General features: G+C 39.6%; 1 protein-coding gene across 11 annotated transcripts in view; it reads right to left on the bottom strand.

Moving 5' to 3' along the window:
* LOC136008445 (poly(rC)-binding protein 3-like) overlaps window positions 1-16910 on the bottom strand; it is a 315785-nt gene that overhangs the window by 68159 nt on the left and 230716 nt on the right. The window contains exon 1 of one of the 11 annotated variants that reach the window (XM_065667763.1): window positions 12989-13009. The exons of 9 other annotated variants lie outside the window; for them this stretch is intronic. The gene's annotated coding sequence lies outside the window, so the exon portion shown is untranslated. Of the gene's footprint in view, window positions 1-11395; window positions 11476-12988; window positions 13010-16910 lie in introns of those variants that run through there. One more of the 11 variants, XM_065667762.1, reaches the window with a different exon arrangement.

The raw sequence follows: 16910 nt of genomic DNA, 5'->3' as shown, positions 1-16910 counted from the left end.
ATTGCACCAGTCAAAAGCTATCAACAACACACAGTTATATACCTTAGCAGCCACATGCTTCTTTTACTAATTATTGTAAAAACCTCTGTATCTCTGATATGCTCAGCTCTGTAATTACTACAGATACCTGGAAGTAGCAGGCTTGCCAAAGATGTAAACCAATAAGGAAATAACAGATTGAAAAAATAGCAGAACAACTTTTAAAGCATAAAACCTGGCAAGACTCCAGGAATCCTGCCTTTTGAATGTAGCTTTATGAAGTATGTAAAGCAGCACTAGTTCTTTGAGGGATATGTTCAACACTATTTTTGTCAGAGGAAGAACCTATATACAGAAGAAGCTGTCTTTGTGTTCTCCCTCATATGAGAAATGCCCATACCCCATACAACTAATGTCTTATTTGCTGAAGATCACTTGATGTCAAATAATCTTTGACAAGAACAGCAAAAGATTAGAGACTTATGTTTTCCATTCTCAACTGATGGATGTTTAGCTGCTGAACTTGAGGCATATGAGTTTCATTCTTTAAATGGATCACTCTCACTCATACTCTCACTCATATGCTCCAGCCAATAGCACTGGTTGTTCCCTTTTTGATTTATTAAAGGAAATGAACAGCAACCTATTTATTGACTCTTATAACATTTTCTGTAAAGCCTTTTGAGTAAACAATATGGCATGGTGAATTTAGAATCATAGAATAGTTAGGGTTGGAAAGGACCTCAAGATCATCTAGTTCCAACCCCCCTGCCATGGGCAGGGACACCTCACACTAAACCATCCAACCCAAGGCTTCATCCAACCTGGCCTTGAACACCACCAGGGATGGAGCATTCACAGCCTCCCTGGGCAACCGATTCCAGTGCCTCACCACCCTAACAGGAAAGAATTTCCTCCTTATATCCAATCTAAACTTCCCCTGTTTAAATTTTAACCCGTTACCCCTTGTCCTATCACTACAGTCCCTGACGAAGAGTCCCTCCCCAGCATCCCTATAGGCCCCCTTCAGGTACTGGAAGGCTGCTATGAGGTCCCCACGCAGCCTTCTCTTCTCCAGGCTGAACAGCCCCAACTTCCTCAGCCTGTCTTCATACGGGAGGTGCTCCAGTCCCCTGATCATCCTCGTGGCCCTCCTCTGGACTTGTTCCAGCAGTTCCATGTCCTTTTTATGTTCAGGACACCAGAACTGCACACAATACTCCAGGTACTCACAGAAGCACAATAAACACTATTACCTCATTATTCACGAAAATGTTCAGTGATGAATTACTTATCTAATATAAAGTAATGTCAAAATACTATGCTATTTGTGAATAAACAGCTACACACTTTGACAAAATAAAGGAAGTTATTCCCTGCAGAAAACATCACATGTTGAACAGGTAATAAATGCTATCAAATGCCTGCAAATCAAGTCTCAAGAAATCTAGAAAAACTTTACAATGGCCTTCAGTAAATGCCAAACAGATCTGTGATCCTGAGGGAAGTAATAATCTCCAGGCTATGGAAAACACAGTGATCCTTTTGCCAATGATATCTTCCATCTTTCTACATCTTTCTTTCTTCCCCCCCCCCCCCTTTCTGTAATTATTCCAGAAAGAATTACCTTGCCAGGAATGCAGAGAGCATCTTTACAGTTTGCCGCAAACTAAAAAACACCTGTGCATGTCAATAATTCGTATGGATCCACTACCCAACTAGCTCTTCTGCACATGTGAAAACGCCAGGCAGCTAAAAAGATAGGAGCTGCTACGTTAGACTAATGAAACATAAACCCCTCCGCAAGTAAGAAAATTGTACCAGCACACTGTAAATTATTCTGTACAAATATTCTCTGGGAGCATTCAACAACAAGCTCAGGATGGACCAGAAGGTGTTTTCCTTCCTTTCCTAACAGCACGCAATATAATTAACTGTAAGCTTTATCATGGACCAGTTTGCAAAATCAGGGAAGACAATATACACATATGGTAGCTATTTACCAAAGAATAATTTCTAATCATAGCTTTGAGCACAAAATCAGCTTTACCTGCTGCTTTAATCCTGTGGCTCCAAATCCCTCAAGTTAAGCATTTCTCAAACCTTTGTTTTCATGTTGCTCAAGTACCGAATTAAAATTTTGGTTGACTTGCTTATATTCAACTAAGAAACACACACTCCAACTAACTTGAATTAATCATTCCATACAGTCTAGATAATAAATCTAGTAATGTACATATAAGTCACAACGGAGGCGGGTTAAAAACTAAACAGATTACCAACAGCAGCAAAGTGGTCTGTCGAGCACAGAGAAGATTACAAGAGAGAGCACAGAGAACCGTACAAGAACAGATTTTCAGTCCATACCTGTTCCTGAAAAAACCTTATATTCTGAGGACCTAAACACTGTAAATGTGTGTTACATTTGTTAAATGACATCTGTACCCTTAAGTCAAATACATGACTTTGACATTTCATCAATTAAATATTTTTGGTTTGGAATAATGTTTCAATTGTAAATTTACCTTAGTTTAAAGCAAATAAAATAATTCAAAATGTTCTGGGGAGTTCAAACTTTGCTTGTTGATCTAAAAATAAATGCACTTGCACCATCGAAAGAGTCAAGCCTAAAGAGATATTCTTTCTTCCATTTTAAAAATCTGAATAGAGAAATCTTTCACGTTATCTATTTCCAAGATACTTTAAGTAAGCAAGATTTATATACATATATAAAAAGATATATTTTAAAATATGGAATGCATATATACATAGAATATGGTTAAATGCTGCAAAGTAAGCAAGATACATTTTTTTTTTTTTTACACATCCAATGGGGACAAATGTTAAAAGATTGCTGGAGCATAATCTAATAAGCAAATACTAACAATAGCATCATTTTTAAATGACATTTTTATCACTCACAAAACCTGTCTCACAGGTGTAAAGGAGGATTATAATTTTCTTTGACAGTACCCTTCTTTGACAGTACAAGAGTACAGACAGCTTCTTATCGATCAAAGGAAAAAAAAAGCCCACACCCAATAGAATAGTCCCAAGAAATACAGGAGCTTCTGTAATGGTAAACATTAACTCATCAAGTATGTTCCCACTGGGTGCAAAATAAACAGATATTTAACTGTGTTTGTATTTTTATAATTCCATCAATGTTGAAATGACATCTACCCTAGAATATATATTTGTCCACCCCATTTGTAAACGAAATGTTTTGCACACGTACCCATTTCAATAAACGTGAGTCACCTGTTTCACTCAATCCAGTATAAAACACGACTGTTGGTTAGGGGAAAGAGGCTAATAGCAATAATATGTTTCAACTTATTTAAAAGAAAATATTACATATTGATATAATTGAATCGCTGACACAAACAAGTAAAAATTTCACTTTTGCAATCATGTTAATTATGTTATTTACAAGACTGTGATTTGAAAATCCATTCAAGTTCCCTAGATGAATAAAATAAATACTCATTAGAAAGCAAAACAAACAAAACACCAGGAAATTCATCTAGCATCTAAGTGAGGTAAGAGGATGAGCTCCCATCTTTCTGTCGCAAGGGGGTTAGTACCAGCCTCTGGAATCTAAGCCACAGGCTCCCTTCTGGGACACCACACTCATGCTCACTTGAGGTAAGGATGGATTGGGAATTATCTGAGAAAGAGAAACGGGTCCAACAGAAGCACAGCTGTAACAGCTGCAAATACAATGAGCACTGTAAAGACTTCCCATCATTCGCAACAATAAATAGGAAAACCAAAAGCAGCACTACAATGTCCTGCAAGGTCACTGGAATTGTTGCCTTCAAAAGTCATGCTCACAAGATGAATATTTAAGTTCTCAATCACTTGTGGTTAGTCAAAACATATAGCATTATCAGAATTTCACTGTGAAAGTCAGGAGTGCAGTGGGTAAAAGGCTCAGTAAGTTCCCAGAGCTTCATTTGAAACTAGATTTAACAAAAAACCACAACAATCAGCCCACAGTAAATGACTCTTTTATGGGCAGTCAATACAGAGCCAAACACATGCCAAGATTTAAGCCACTTAAATCAATATTTTTGTCACTGATTTAAACCAAGAGAATCTTTAAAACTCAAAAGCAAGTCTAATTGATGAAGTATTCAAAAGCAAAGAAAAAAAATCAAAAGTTTATTTATTACTGACTTCAAAGTGCCAGCTGTAAAGTGAATCACTGTATCTTGCTCTAGCACTGGGAAAAAAAAACCCAGCACTAAGGCTATCCATTGGTTACTTCTGTGCAACCTGTACAAAGAAAAGAGCCTATTCTTTGCATAAAAACCTCATTTGCTTCACAAAGTTTCTCATCTGAAACAGAGCTTCATGAAGTATCTGTCCTTTTGTCTACCCTTCAGCTCCTTTCAAATATACGCATACTGTATTGCTGGGATAACGGTTGGACATGATGATCTTAAAGGTCTTTTCCAACACAGTTGATCCTACAATTCTATGATTGATTCTATATACATCTCTCTCTATATATCCCTACATATACAGACACATCCCTATATCTGTGATATGTACAGGATATATATATACACACTATACTGTATCTATCTCTACTATATATACATACAGTCATATGTATGTGTGTGTGTATATATGTATGTGTGTATATATCAGTATATATCAGTTTCAACATTTTGAAGAGATACAGAAATGCCTGATGCTTCAAGTTCACACAAGTTTCATGGAGCCACAGCCTAACTGGAGGTTGGCTGGGTGGTGGTTCCACCTCAGGAACTTTGGTCCGAACCCAGCAGTGAACCAATACAATCCCCCCAGAAGCCTCAATGTTTGGAGGAACTCCCCACAAAAGGTGCTTTAAGCAGACATAGGGTACACATCCAGGTTTTTTTTCCAGTTGCTCCAAGTAGCTTTGCTGCTCATACACAGTTTCACGGATGTAACTGCACGTGAAATTTGGTCCTATTTTATTTCTGAAAACAAGACAGGACCTGTGCTAATGCAAAGGATTTAATGCTGCCCTTACATTCCCACCTTTGGTCTGGGTCCATTTGCTTATTTAAAGGGGAAAGAACAAAAGAGATTCAAGAGAAGGGAATTGCTGACTTATTTGCAGAGACTCCAGAGACATACTGAGAAATGGGTTACTATAAACTAAAAATATAAAAAAGCATTACTGAAGTTTTGGTAGTATCTACATCAATAACTAAAAGAGGGCATTAGCAGAACATTAATGACAGTCAAATGGGAGGACTGTGAACATTATAAAGGAGAAAAGCTCAAATATGAGCTGGAAGATAGCAACCTGAAAAGAAACACAGTGGGAAAAAGTATGGCAATACATTTACAATACAAGTAATACATTTACATTACAATACATTTACAATAAATTAGCATATATTTACAATACAAATATGACAACTAGGGAAAACCAATTCTTAGTACTAAGTGAAATCCTGAAGGCACTGATGACACAAAAGACCTAGGGATGACATAAGGCTGCAAATTAAAAGTTGAAAACTTATACTATGGAGCAGGAGAGGAGGCAACCAAGTTCACATAACCATAGCCTGTTATACATCTGGATGTGGACACTCTATTACTACAGGGAAAAAATAAAAGGGAACAAAAAAGAAAAATGAAAAGCAGGAGTTCATTGAGAAGCAAGCAGGAAAACTATTAACAAAAAAATCGGACAGCGACGGAGGTGGATCTTAGCCAGCAAAAAATGAGGCAGTATTTACAAAGGCTATGACAGAGGGAACCAAAGAAGAGGAACTAGGATGCTGCAAGTGTGGCTAGCTGATGCAAGGATGAGTTTACTACCCAAAAAGAAAGAAATTAAGGCTAAATTTCTGTCCCTAAAACCTGTTTGAAATATCTCGCGGACTGAATGACAATCTCCAGAAGAGACAGTGCCTCTGTCATTTCCGTGTAGAAAGGCTGCTTAAAGCTCCCTGAAGCCTTATAACTACTACACTGCAATCAGAAGAGACACTCAACACTGGGAAAGCTGGCTCAGGCCTCAAACAGAATTTAGACAGAGTGCCTATTTTATAGGAAATTCCACCTTGCAAAGTTTGCTCTCATTCCAGATTGAACCAAAGCCCCAAATTTTGAAACAGTTTAGTGTGTGTACGCGAGTACGCGTTTGTGCATGTTTTAGTATGTTTTCCTACAGACTTACTTTTCTACAACTAAATTTTTATACAGGCTTCAACTTGCTGATTTTATATTCTCTTATGTATAATATTTCTCAAAGTAAAAATAATCTCTTTGCAACAGAGAACCAAAATGACACAATTCTACAATTTTGTGAAGGCAGTATGGACTGCCATTATCGAAGTCTTCCATTTAATTTTTTTATTAGGAAATCAACACATTCCCACAGACCATTTATATACTGATAATTGGAAACAAAAAGAAAGTATTGAAAAATCTCTATCTGCTATTCTATAGTCATTTTGTAATGGAAACGAAACAGTCAAATGAACTACTGAGATCTTTTTAATCTCTGGTTTCCAAGACTTTGTAAGTTTTCTGTGTCATTTAAATATTTACAAGTGCCCTGGCATTATTTTTGTTGAAGTTCGGGAGAAGAGGGAGGTTATGGAGATTTTTTTTTACTATTATTTAGTCAATAAGTAAGTTAAGTTGGTAAGAGAAAAAAGAGGTCACGCAGTATTCAGAAAGATAAAATACTTGTTTTCTTTTTTCCCCTCCAGTGCTCTGTATTGAAATCTGAAAGGCCCTGTTTCAGCTTCTGCACTTTGCTATTGCACACGTAATAATAGGACACACTGGCCTTTGATACAATTCTCTTCAGGGAACAAAAGCGTCCTTTGGCACAACTACAGCCATTGCTTGTTGTAGGTTACACATGTCTTTCCAGTCAAGCATGATTAATAACTGTTGGAAAAAAAAAATGCTCATGACCCATGGCAAGTATTCTTTCAACTATAATACCAGCATTATAGGCTCTGAATCTCAGTAATTTTAAAATGTGCTTCTACAATAGAACTATAATTTAATTACTTTTTCTGCAGCCTGCTCCATTTTGTTTCATCACTTCGATTGCACCATGCGCTTGGCAGCTTATGGAAGACTGCATCTGCCTCCAGGATTATTTCAGTGGGCTCTTTCGACATCTGTTTCTGAAAATGACTATTTGCAGTGGCATAAAGAATAATCAGAGACTTGTTTAATCCAGATAAATTGGAGACAAGAAATACACAGAGTTGGAGGCAGGGAAGAGACAGGGAAGAAAGAGAAAGCAAATCTGTGCTGCAGAAGACATCAAAATAATCTGACCTGTTTTTGCACTTCTGAAAACCCTGTTATCTGATGGATGGTATGATACATGAAAAGACGAGTCACTAAGTCAGCTCCTTTTAATGTTAGGGTGGAGCTCATAGATGAAATACCTAAGACATTCTAGCTAAAGCTTCATGCTGTGCTTGATCAGTTTAATATAATTGTCATTAACTACATTTGCAACCTCATCCCCTGAGAATTACCAAGCAGTATGAAATGATCTGCAGCAGTTGACAGAAGTCCCTATAATAAATGAGCTAAACTGAGGCTCCAGCATGACCTGACACCATTCCAAACACGGCTACAGCCAGCACCTGTTGCAGCATGCCATAGCCCAGCACACAGTTTAGCAGTCACCCTGATGGATAACTTCCCACATATTAGCAGATGAGGACTGGGTCACCTGTGCATCAGATGAGCAGGCGCAAGGCATCTACCACATGCCCGTGCCTGTATCAGCTTGTATTCAACACAATGGAAATCACCATTGGCGACTGCTGTTTATTTTTGTATTATGGGTGGGTTTGTTAACCCACAAACCATCATAAGTATTTAAAGAAGTGTTTTCTAACAGATCACAGGTGTTGATCAGGTTTTGTTTTGTTCTTTGCTCTTTTTGTTTATTTTTTTGCAGTGGGCAAACAGGTATTTGTCAATATATCATCCACCGCCTCAACAAAGTGCTGCACAAAGGCACCTCCAGCAAGAGAAGAATGACTGAACAAGACATAACGTGGCTTTAGGGACCACGATGGCTAAAATTCAAAGCACCAGAGTGGGCAGACCATAACAATAACAAACCAAACAATCCCCAACATGCTCTCACTTTTGAGAGTTTAGAATCTTGTCTTGTTCGTTTCCTTCGGAGATCTCTTCTGAGTTATTTGATGGTCTTCTGGGCTCTGTTGCTGTAGCAAGCACATCAGGAACAGTCAAGCCAAACAGATTATCCAGATGGTTTGGACACATGTATTTTGCTAGAAATTTCTTAAAGACAAACCAAAAGGAGGCCATGCAGTTCTCAAAAAATAATGAAAAAAAAAAAAAAATAAACCACTGTCCCAAAAAATAATAGGTGCCCTGCAAGCATACAATAGCTGGACCTAAACAACTTGGTAATAGCCTAATTCCTGTAGTTGTGTAGCCTTAATTAGCTGTCACAAGCTTTCCTTTCATGGGCTTTCCTTTCCCATGTAGCCAGCCTGACTCTTGCCCCAGTCAAATGCAGTCCCATTCTGGGACTTTATCCATCCAGGGTATGTAACTCCCTGCACCCCAAAAGACATGATCTTAAGAGGTCCCATACACTAGGTTGCTGTCCCCATGGGAAGGTCACAAAAAGGAAGGGTGTTGCCCCACCTTTTTTCAGCAAAATCCAGCAGGTGAGCTGAGCGCGTTGAAAAGCTCAAAGCTGCCACATTGATGATCTACTTACAGGCAACAGAAGCAAAACTCCTCTGGCAACCTGCGTGTCTAGTAACTTGGCAAGCTTGACAGACTGCATTTGGAAGCCTGGCTGTTTTCTTAAACAACATAATCCCCAAAGCAAACACCTCCAACTCTTGGAAGGAAACACAGAGCAAAACAAAAATACACAGCTAACAAAAAGGAAAACAGTCATCAGTGCAGAGTATTTTGCTGAAGAGCTTTCTGAAACCCGGGAGAACAAGGTTCTCTCCTTTCTAACCAACCCCCCAATATCTCTCTAATGTCTGAAGAAGAGGTGAAGATTTGATAGATGATACCACCTATTTGCAGAAGGTTTCCACTTGGGTAAAACAGGCAGGGAGGCTGTCCTGAAAAGAAATAGGTTCCAGTGGCAGGCCATGCCTGTAAAAATACTATTAACAGAAATTATTAACAATTATTTTCCTCTTTTTTTTTTAATTATTTATGATCACTTTCTCCCCTTATTTTCCGCCTCACAAGCATGGGGTATAACACAGCAGTTGTGCAAGACCAATAACCATGAAAAGATATTACTCATTGCTTTTCTAGAGCTTCAGAGTAACTGTACACAGCATAAGACCTGCAGAGGGCTATTACAATCTGACGAGGCTTTGTCATCTTGCCAGTATTACCAAAGAACAAAAGCCATCATGCTTAATTAGGAATTCTCTCTAAAGAATTTAGAAGGATTTATTTAGAAGGATTTATTGCTCAATAGTCAAGATGAAAGTAAGTTTGCCTCTGAAGTACCAGCCAGTGACCACTACTGGACAATGAGTCTGTGCTGTACTGCTGGTCAGATGCGGCTCAGTAGCACCTCTGCCATAGGATCACAGAATGGTTAGGGTTGGAAAGGGCCTTAAGATCAGAATGTTTCGTAAAAAAGTGTCATTAAAGACAGGGTAAGTGCTTGAACATACAGATGTTTACCTGAGCATAGTAACATGAACTTCGGATGAAGCTTTCAGAATGTTGGTAGCAGCAGAAGAGACAGAAGACAATGGAACTCCTTAAGCACTGATAATAAAAGCAGTCTGTGAGGTCCAGGTCAAGTCAGGACATGGCAGCATGGGGTAAGTGGCTTGGTGACTCAGGGTATCTAGGAGAGCAACACTGCTGTAAGCTTATTGCCTGTGCTGAGGCCAGTTTGGCTGCCGGTGCCACCACCTGCTCAGATGGTCAGAGGTTGGGTTCATGCTTTGGTAAGCAACTGAGCCAGTGTCAGATGGAGCCTCCTTTCAGCAGGACACGGAGAGGGAAGGCTGAACGAGGAAAAAGTGGGAGCTCCACCATGCTCCCTTAATCCAAGCATGTGGGTGATCCCAGAACCTGCGCAGTGGGGGCACAGCTGCAGCCAAGCCACTCTGCCACCAAATCTTCCTGCCATGAAAACAGGATGTCTGCGGTCATTCTATCTTAAAAAAAAAGATCATAAGCACACACAATTATTCCCCAGCAGCCACCTACAGAAACTGTCCAAGACTGCCTGGAGTCAACTAGTTACGCCCAAGGATGCATCACAGAGTTACTCTTAGGTTAGCACAGAAGGAGGACCACACTGTAATGTATTAATTGTTCTGTCTCCCTTTCCCCTTGACGTGCTCCATACAAATTAACAATTTTTCTTGCAGCATTTAAGGATATCTACTTATAAATTGCTTTCTGATGCTCCATTTCTCAACTATGTAATGGATTTTCATCTACAACTCATATATACATCCTTGAAGTGAAATCAATTCAGAGCAGCTGAAATGAAAATGGACCCTGCTTGTAATGGGATCTCATTCCTGCCTGTAGCTATTCTCCACCTCAATAGGGGAAGTGGTAAGATACAGAAGGAAAATAATAAGCACAGGAGGCTTCACTGTACAATGCTTAATTAGCTGCTATTCAATATGTGGAACACACAGCAGTGTGCACCTTCATGTCCACACACATACTTACATATAAAACCAATGGTAACAGGGTTGATAATATTTTCTGTAAACTGGGATATGACACCAGAACATTGCCAAGAGGAGCTAGTCTGCACTCGTTAGAGAAACAGATCAAGATTTTTCCCAGACTGCAACAGGTCTGATCCTGTTTAATACTGAGTTCATGAGCAGGATCTTTTTCTTCCAGATCTAAGTCTCCGACTGCTGCCATAAAGATGAAGCTCTGTCTTTGCAACAGTATCCAGGCAAGCTATCTACAGTCTTCCCAAGCTGTACTGTAGCAGGAAATCAAGATAACCGAGAGATCAGCCATTCAATACACATATATATAAATATATATAAATATATATTTTCATTCTGATGGAGTCCTACATGCATAAAACTGCCTGTGTTAGCCCCAGTGCTCCCTTGGCACTCGGAGATAGTATTCTGATCACATAAAATGCGACAGCAACCACTGTTTTATCACACAGTCGTTCTATACACAAATGTCAGATTATGTATTGTTCTTGCCAATGCAAATGTCAGTTTGGATCGTTCACAGGCTACAGACGTGCCCCAGGTTACCCTGGGGCCCCTGAAGAGCTGAGGCATGAATTCTCAGCACCTCACAGAATAAAAACCTTTGCTGCAGTGATAGGCAAGGGTACATTGGTCCTGCTTTCTGGCATGAAGAAAGCCCAAATAGAATGTTAAGTCTGTGCACTTCTGACCTCTAAAATGCAGCATCAAACAAAAGCAGGGCAGGACAACTTCTGTGTATATGTAAGATTAATGATCCAGCTTCTCTGATGTGTGAGCTTAGGTGAATGGAGAGAGGAAGGTCACAGGTGGGGCTCTTCTGGGCACAAGCTGGACCTTTAAGGAGGGATGTCAGGCATCTAAAACCACAGAAAGGAGAACAGCAGAATGTTTAGTGGGTAACCTGTACAGATAACCACTCATTTACAGTTTCTACAGCAACCTGTTCATTACAAAAGGCTGCTGTTGGATGCCTGTAAGATAAGAGGGTGAAAAAGAAGGCATTTTAGGGAGAGGAAGTATCAGACATACATGGCGTGTTAAATGTTTCCTCTGTTTCCTTTGACTTCCCTGAGCTCTAAATTGGAAAGGTGGTGAACCACTCTGAAGAATTTCCAGGGCTTTACCGATAATGGCTCTACTTCACAATTTCTCACCGTGACATATTTGGTTAATGGCCAAATTGAGGAAAAAAGAAGCAGACAGCCTGAAAATGTTGAACCTAGTAATTTTGTGGGTATTTTGTGTGTGTGTGTGTGTGTGTGTGTGTGAAAGTTTGAGAAACATAAATTCTGCTGCAGTATTAGGACCTTAGAGAAGAATTACACAGGTAATTTGTCATTATGGCTAGCTGAAAAAAAGCCTCCCAAACCTCCAACAAGACATCATTACCTTCCAGAGTATTTCTTCAAAGATGAAGTTTCAAATGGTACATAAAGCCTAAGGCGTGTTTTATATGAGGTGTGTGTGCATTAACAGAGGGATATCCATGATGATAGCTCCAAGCCCTGGGCAAACTAACAGTGCCTCTCCTCCTTCTGAGCCATGCTACCTACTTCCTTCCCCACAAAGGTCTCTGCCAGCTAGTTCAGGAGACTCCAAACCCAAATACTCTGAATTCTGCAAGCTACTTTGTTAAGAATTTCTAAATAAGAAACAAGTCTATTTCTGTTTCATAAACATTTGTCAAATATCACCCATTCCCAGACATTTTTGCTATTAAAGAACAGCGGAAGCCAGCTCTCCCAAGAGTACAAATAACTGAGATAACCACAGTAGTGAAACGCTACTGTACTCTAACAGTGCTTGAGAAGACCAGCAAAAATAATAGCAAAACAACAGAAGAGTTGTAAGTATGAAATGCAAAGATGACAAATACTTAAGCAGCATCTTTCAGGTCATGCAAACGCATAACACAAGTCATTCCCTTCCTATTGCACGAATCACAGGAGCTGATGTAGAGAAACAGTTACAGCTATTTGCTCTCTTCCTCCCACCCCCCCCCGCCGTACACACTACAGTCACTGACATCCTAACACTTGTGAAAATGACTGTTTTGCCATCCAGCTTTTGGAAATGCATAATGCAAAACTCAGTGGGCCTTACCTCCTCCTTACTGATGGATTATTACAATCTGGCTTGACTTTACACGCAGACTGAATATCCTAGCAGCTGCTAGTATATTTCATAATATACTAGCATTTCATACTATTTCAACCCTCTTTCATAAAATGGGTTACAGTTATTAGTTTTACTACCAAAGTCATCAGACCAGAGTTCCTTACCTGTGGCCATGAAATTCCTTTCAGATGACATACCTAAAAAGAAATCAAGAATCCATGGAGGAGAGGATAAAATGACTCATATGTTTTAGCAAAACATAGACTTGCACCTCTGAGACAGGTAGGTTTGGCAGGAAGCAAATATGTATGCAGCCTATTACAAAAGGCATCTTGCTGGTCTCTCCCATGAACGTGTAAGTAACTGACAGGCTACTTGAGAAACTTTAATGAAAACAGCTTTTTCATGGAAAACTGAGTTGTTCTGTTGTTGGAAGGTTTTCTTAATTTTAAATAAAGAATCTCATCTTTTGCACAAAGGACATTCCAAATTCCACTTTCCAACTTTAATATGTTTGCAGCATGTATTAAAAAAAAAACGGCTCTTCACAGATAAAAGTCTTTGCAGGATGAACTGACAGCTAGCAGATACAGGGAAGTTCAGGTTAAATATAAGGAAGTTCTTTATTGTGAGGTTGGTAAGGCACTGGAACAGACTGCCCAAAGAAGCTGTGAATGCCCCATTCCTGGCAGTCTTCAAAGCCAGGTTTGACAGAGCATTGGGCAACACGGTCTAGAGTGAGGTGCCCCTGCCCATGGCAGGGGGGTTGGAACTAGATGATCTTAAGGTCCTTTCCAACCCTAAACATTCTGTGATTCTATGATTCTGTATCAGGTGGCTGCTAGAATATCAAAGTGTGAACCCAGTGGCCAGGCTCTTTCCCTTTCCCCCTTGTCAGATTTTGCTCAAGGCAGTTGTAGTCTGATCTGTGAGAGAAAACTTCCTTTCCTCATACCATTCTTCCTTGCTCAGATACAAATGTACTTCTCTGGAGTGTGACCAGCAACAAGGACTTCTGTCTCAAGGTGGATGTGGGCCACTCTGCTGTCCTCTGTCTGCCCACCCCACAGAGGAGCAGCTCAGCATGAGCAATGAAACACAAGTACAGAGGAACAGCTGGAGTAAAAATGCCAGCAATGACAAAAAATAGGTGTGACAGCGAACACACACTACAGAAGACGGCAGAGTTACCCTGAAGTCCAGGCTCATATAGGTAAAAGTGTCCGCGCCCAGTATATCCTATTGGGTAGGCACACCTGGCAGGAACAGCCAGAATATACATATATTAAGTCCAAGCTCTCAGGTGCAGTTGAAACCACCTGAATCCAACCATCTATGCCATTTCCCATGCTACAGCCATCTCCCAGCCCCTGCAGGAATTGTGGCCAAGCACAGCCTCACTATTTATACCTGTATATGATATGACAGAAACCTCCAGACTCACAAACTCACAGCCCTGCTCCCGCAGTCAAAAATGGTGCTGCAAATTCTGCAGGTGTTTAAGACAGTAACATCCCATGGACCACCTGGGGACTGACTTATCACAGAGCAAGGGGACAAAAGCAGTCCCTACTCATTGCAGGTCAATAATAATCGCAACAGGAGCAAATGGAAACAACATCTAGTTCTAACAACAGGCTTTCTAGTAAAGGCTACCTAGATCTATACTACAAGTTTCCGCTAGCATGAGCTATCAAGGGACGAGAAGATGTAATTTTTAGATGCTAAAGCTCTGCTGATAAAACCTCCCAGGACAATATATGGTCAAAATCATGTACCTACCAGAAGTAGTTTACTGTGCTCGGGGATTGTGTACAAGCTATAATGTGTTCACTTACTAGTCCAAGCTGTAAACACACAATTGTGGTATGGTACTGTGGATTTACAAAACCATGTTAGTATTTACATCACGTGAGCACATGACCTTAATTTCACTAGGACTGCTTAAGTAATTGAAGGTATACAGGACTGGGCCTTACCCTTGTGCTGGTAACATTACCTTGAACTCTGCAAGGGGAACAGCCATTTACATCTTCAGTAGATTATAAGTGTTGGCTTCATTGGAGTTTACTTTTTGAATAAATTTAATTTGGAGGATTCTGTGTCTCTTTTGCTCCTGGTATGTAAAAAACTAATCCACTTATTTTGGTACCCGTTCCTGCTTTAAGGTGCTTTATGACAGCACACTTTTTGTAATAGAGTTACTATTTATCATATGCTGGCACTGAAGGACATTAAATCCAAAATCTTGCAAAACTGTGGCGCTTCAGTGGTCACTAGGAATACTGGAGCTAGTTCAACCAGTGCATGCCAACAGCTTGATAAATACAATGTTTTTACCCTGCAGGTAAATTGTCTGTAAAGAAAATAGAGTTTTTATAAGTGCATCTGACATTCTCTGGTGTACTGGGATTGATTTATCTGCTACAGGTTTATTATGAACTGTTCACAGTGAATAATAAATTGACTGGACAACATATGGCATTTGATATTCAAGGACAGTTTTGAGTGCACCAAACTTGGTTTACTCCATCACAGGGCAATGCGGCTCAAATTATTATCACAAAATAACAGCACTCAATTTAATACAATCCGGTTTCAAAGTACCTTTAAAAGGTACCAAGAGATCCAAGACAAGACCAGTTTCTCATTTACCAGTTTGTTTAGAGGCTCTTAGTTCTGACTCTGGTTTCGTGCATAATGTAACTAGCTTTACTAAACACTGATAGCTTTTTAAATGTGCGCATGAAGCTGAAAAACTTTTCATGGAGATGGAATAAAAAGTTATTTCAAATTAATCAAACATTCTCCTTCTATCTAGATATGTATGTATTTAAGAACTGTAAGTGACCCTGAGCCAGTTCAGACCTGAGCTTCTGGCGTCACAGCAGGCACCTCCATGCGCACATTGCGCATCCTTATCTCCAGTGCACATGCTATTACTTTCACATTCTTAGCAGCCCCCTACACAGCCTGACAGCTAATGAGGAATATTTCACTGGAAGATGTTGAAACCACTTTATTCCCATAAAATATCTGGGTAGCTGCAGATAATGGTATTCCTGACAATTCCCCTTTCTCTCACTAGGAAACTCCCAAGAAGGTGCTGCCACATCAGAACAATGGCATTGCACACCCTCACCCTGTAAAAATGAAAGCTCTGAAAGAGTTACAGAAACATTTTCTGTGATGACAAACGCAGTTTAAGAAGTCTCCACCCTTTTTTCTTTGTATTTGCTTTTTCCTGCACTCCTTTATCCCTTCAATCATGCTAATGCAACCATAAGCTGAACAAAACTGCACTGAAGTGATTTGACCTGAAAACCAAACCAAACCAAAAAATAAACCCAAAATCTGAATCTGGTTTATAGAATAACCCTGCAAATAACCATCCGGTACAACATGAAAATGGGTAACAACAGCCCAGGAATGAGGAATTCTAAAACTCACTTTGCTGACTTGACAAAATGTGTAACCATACCTGGCCATACAAAATAGGTAGTACTAAAGAAGCAGATGTTACAGCTTTTTCCCTAGCATTTTTTCCCATTTTAAGTTGGTCAGGGTTAAAATTTCCTGCTATTTCTCATGGACCACAAGACTACTTAGTATCTATCTCTTATTCCTTGCCGTTTCTCAGTCATGTAGTCTCAGTTTCAGGAAAGGACATGTTCATAGAGCTGAATTTCTCAGCAGTGCACTCTGTAACTGCCTTTGTATTAGCAAAACAAGAGGAGTGGTTATTTCTTGCTATCGTTGCCTTCATCAGCGTTAGAGCTGCAGTGTTGGTAGTTAACCAAATTAGAAAAATGTGTCAAATTGGGAGGCTTAATTTTCTTCAACAATTTACACATCAAATCACAGGTGTCATCTTACTCTTTTGAAAAGAGCAGCACATATTATTTTCCAGTCAGCTGTGACAACTAACTCCTCAATGCAGATTGAAAAGTCAAAAAAAAAAGGTAGGCATTGTGCTTTCTATTATATTAATTACAACTTTTTAAGAAAATGAAAGCTTTGTTGCAAACACATTTTGATCACTGGATGAATAGGTTCTTTCACATTTCTGAAACATTTTGAGACCCC

The sequence above is a fragment of the Lathamus discolor genome, chromosome 2, assembly GCF_037157495.1.
Source record: "Lathamus discolor isolate bLatDis1 chromosome 2, bLatDis1.hap1, whole genome shotgun sequence".
Classification (NCBI taxonomy): domain Eukaryota; kingdom Metazoa; phylum Chordata; class Aves; order Psittaciformes; family Psittacidae; genus Lathamus; species Lathamus discolor.
Note: the sequence above shows the minus strand (reverse complement) of the source record. Positions and strands in the feature narration are given on the sequence as shown.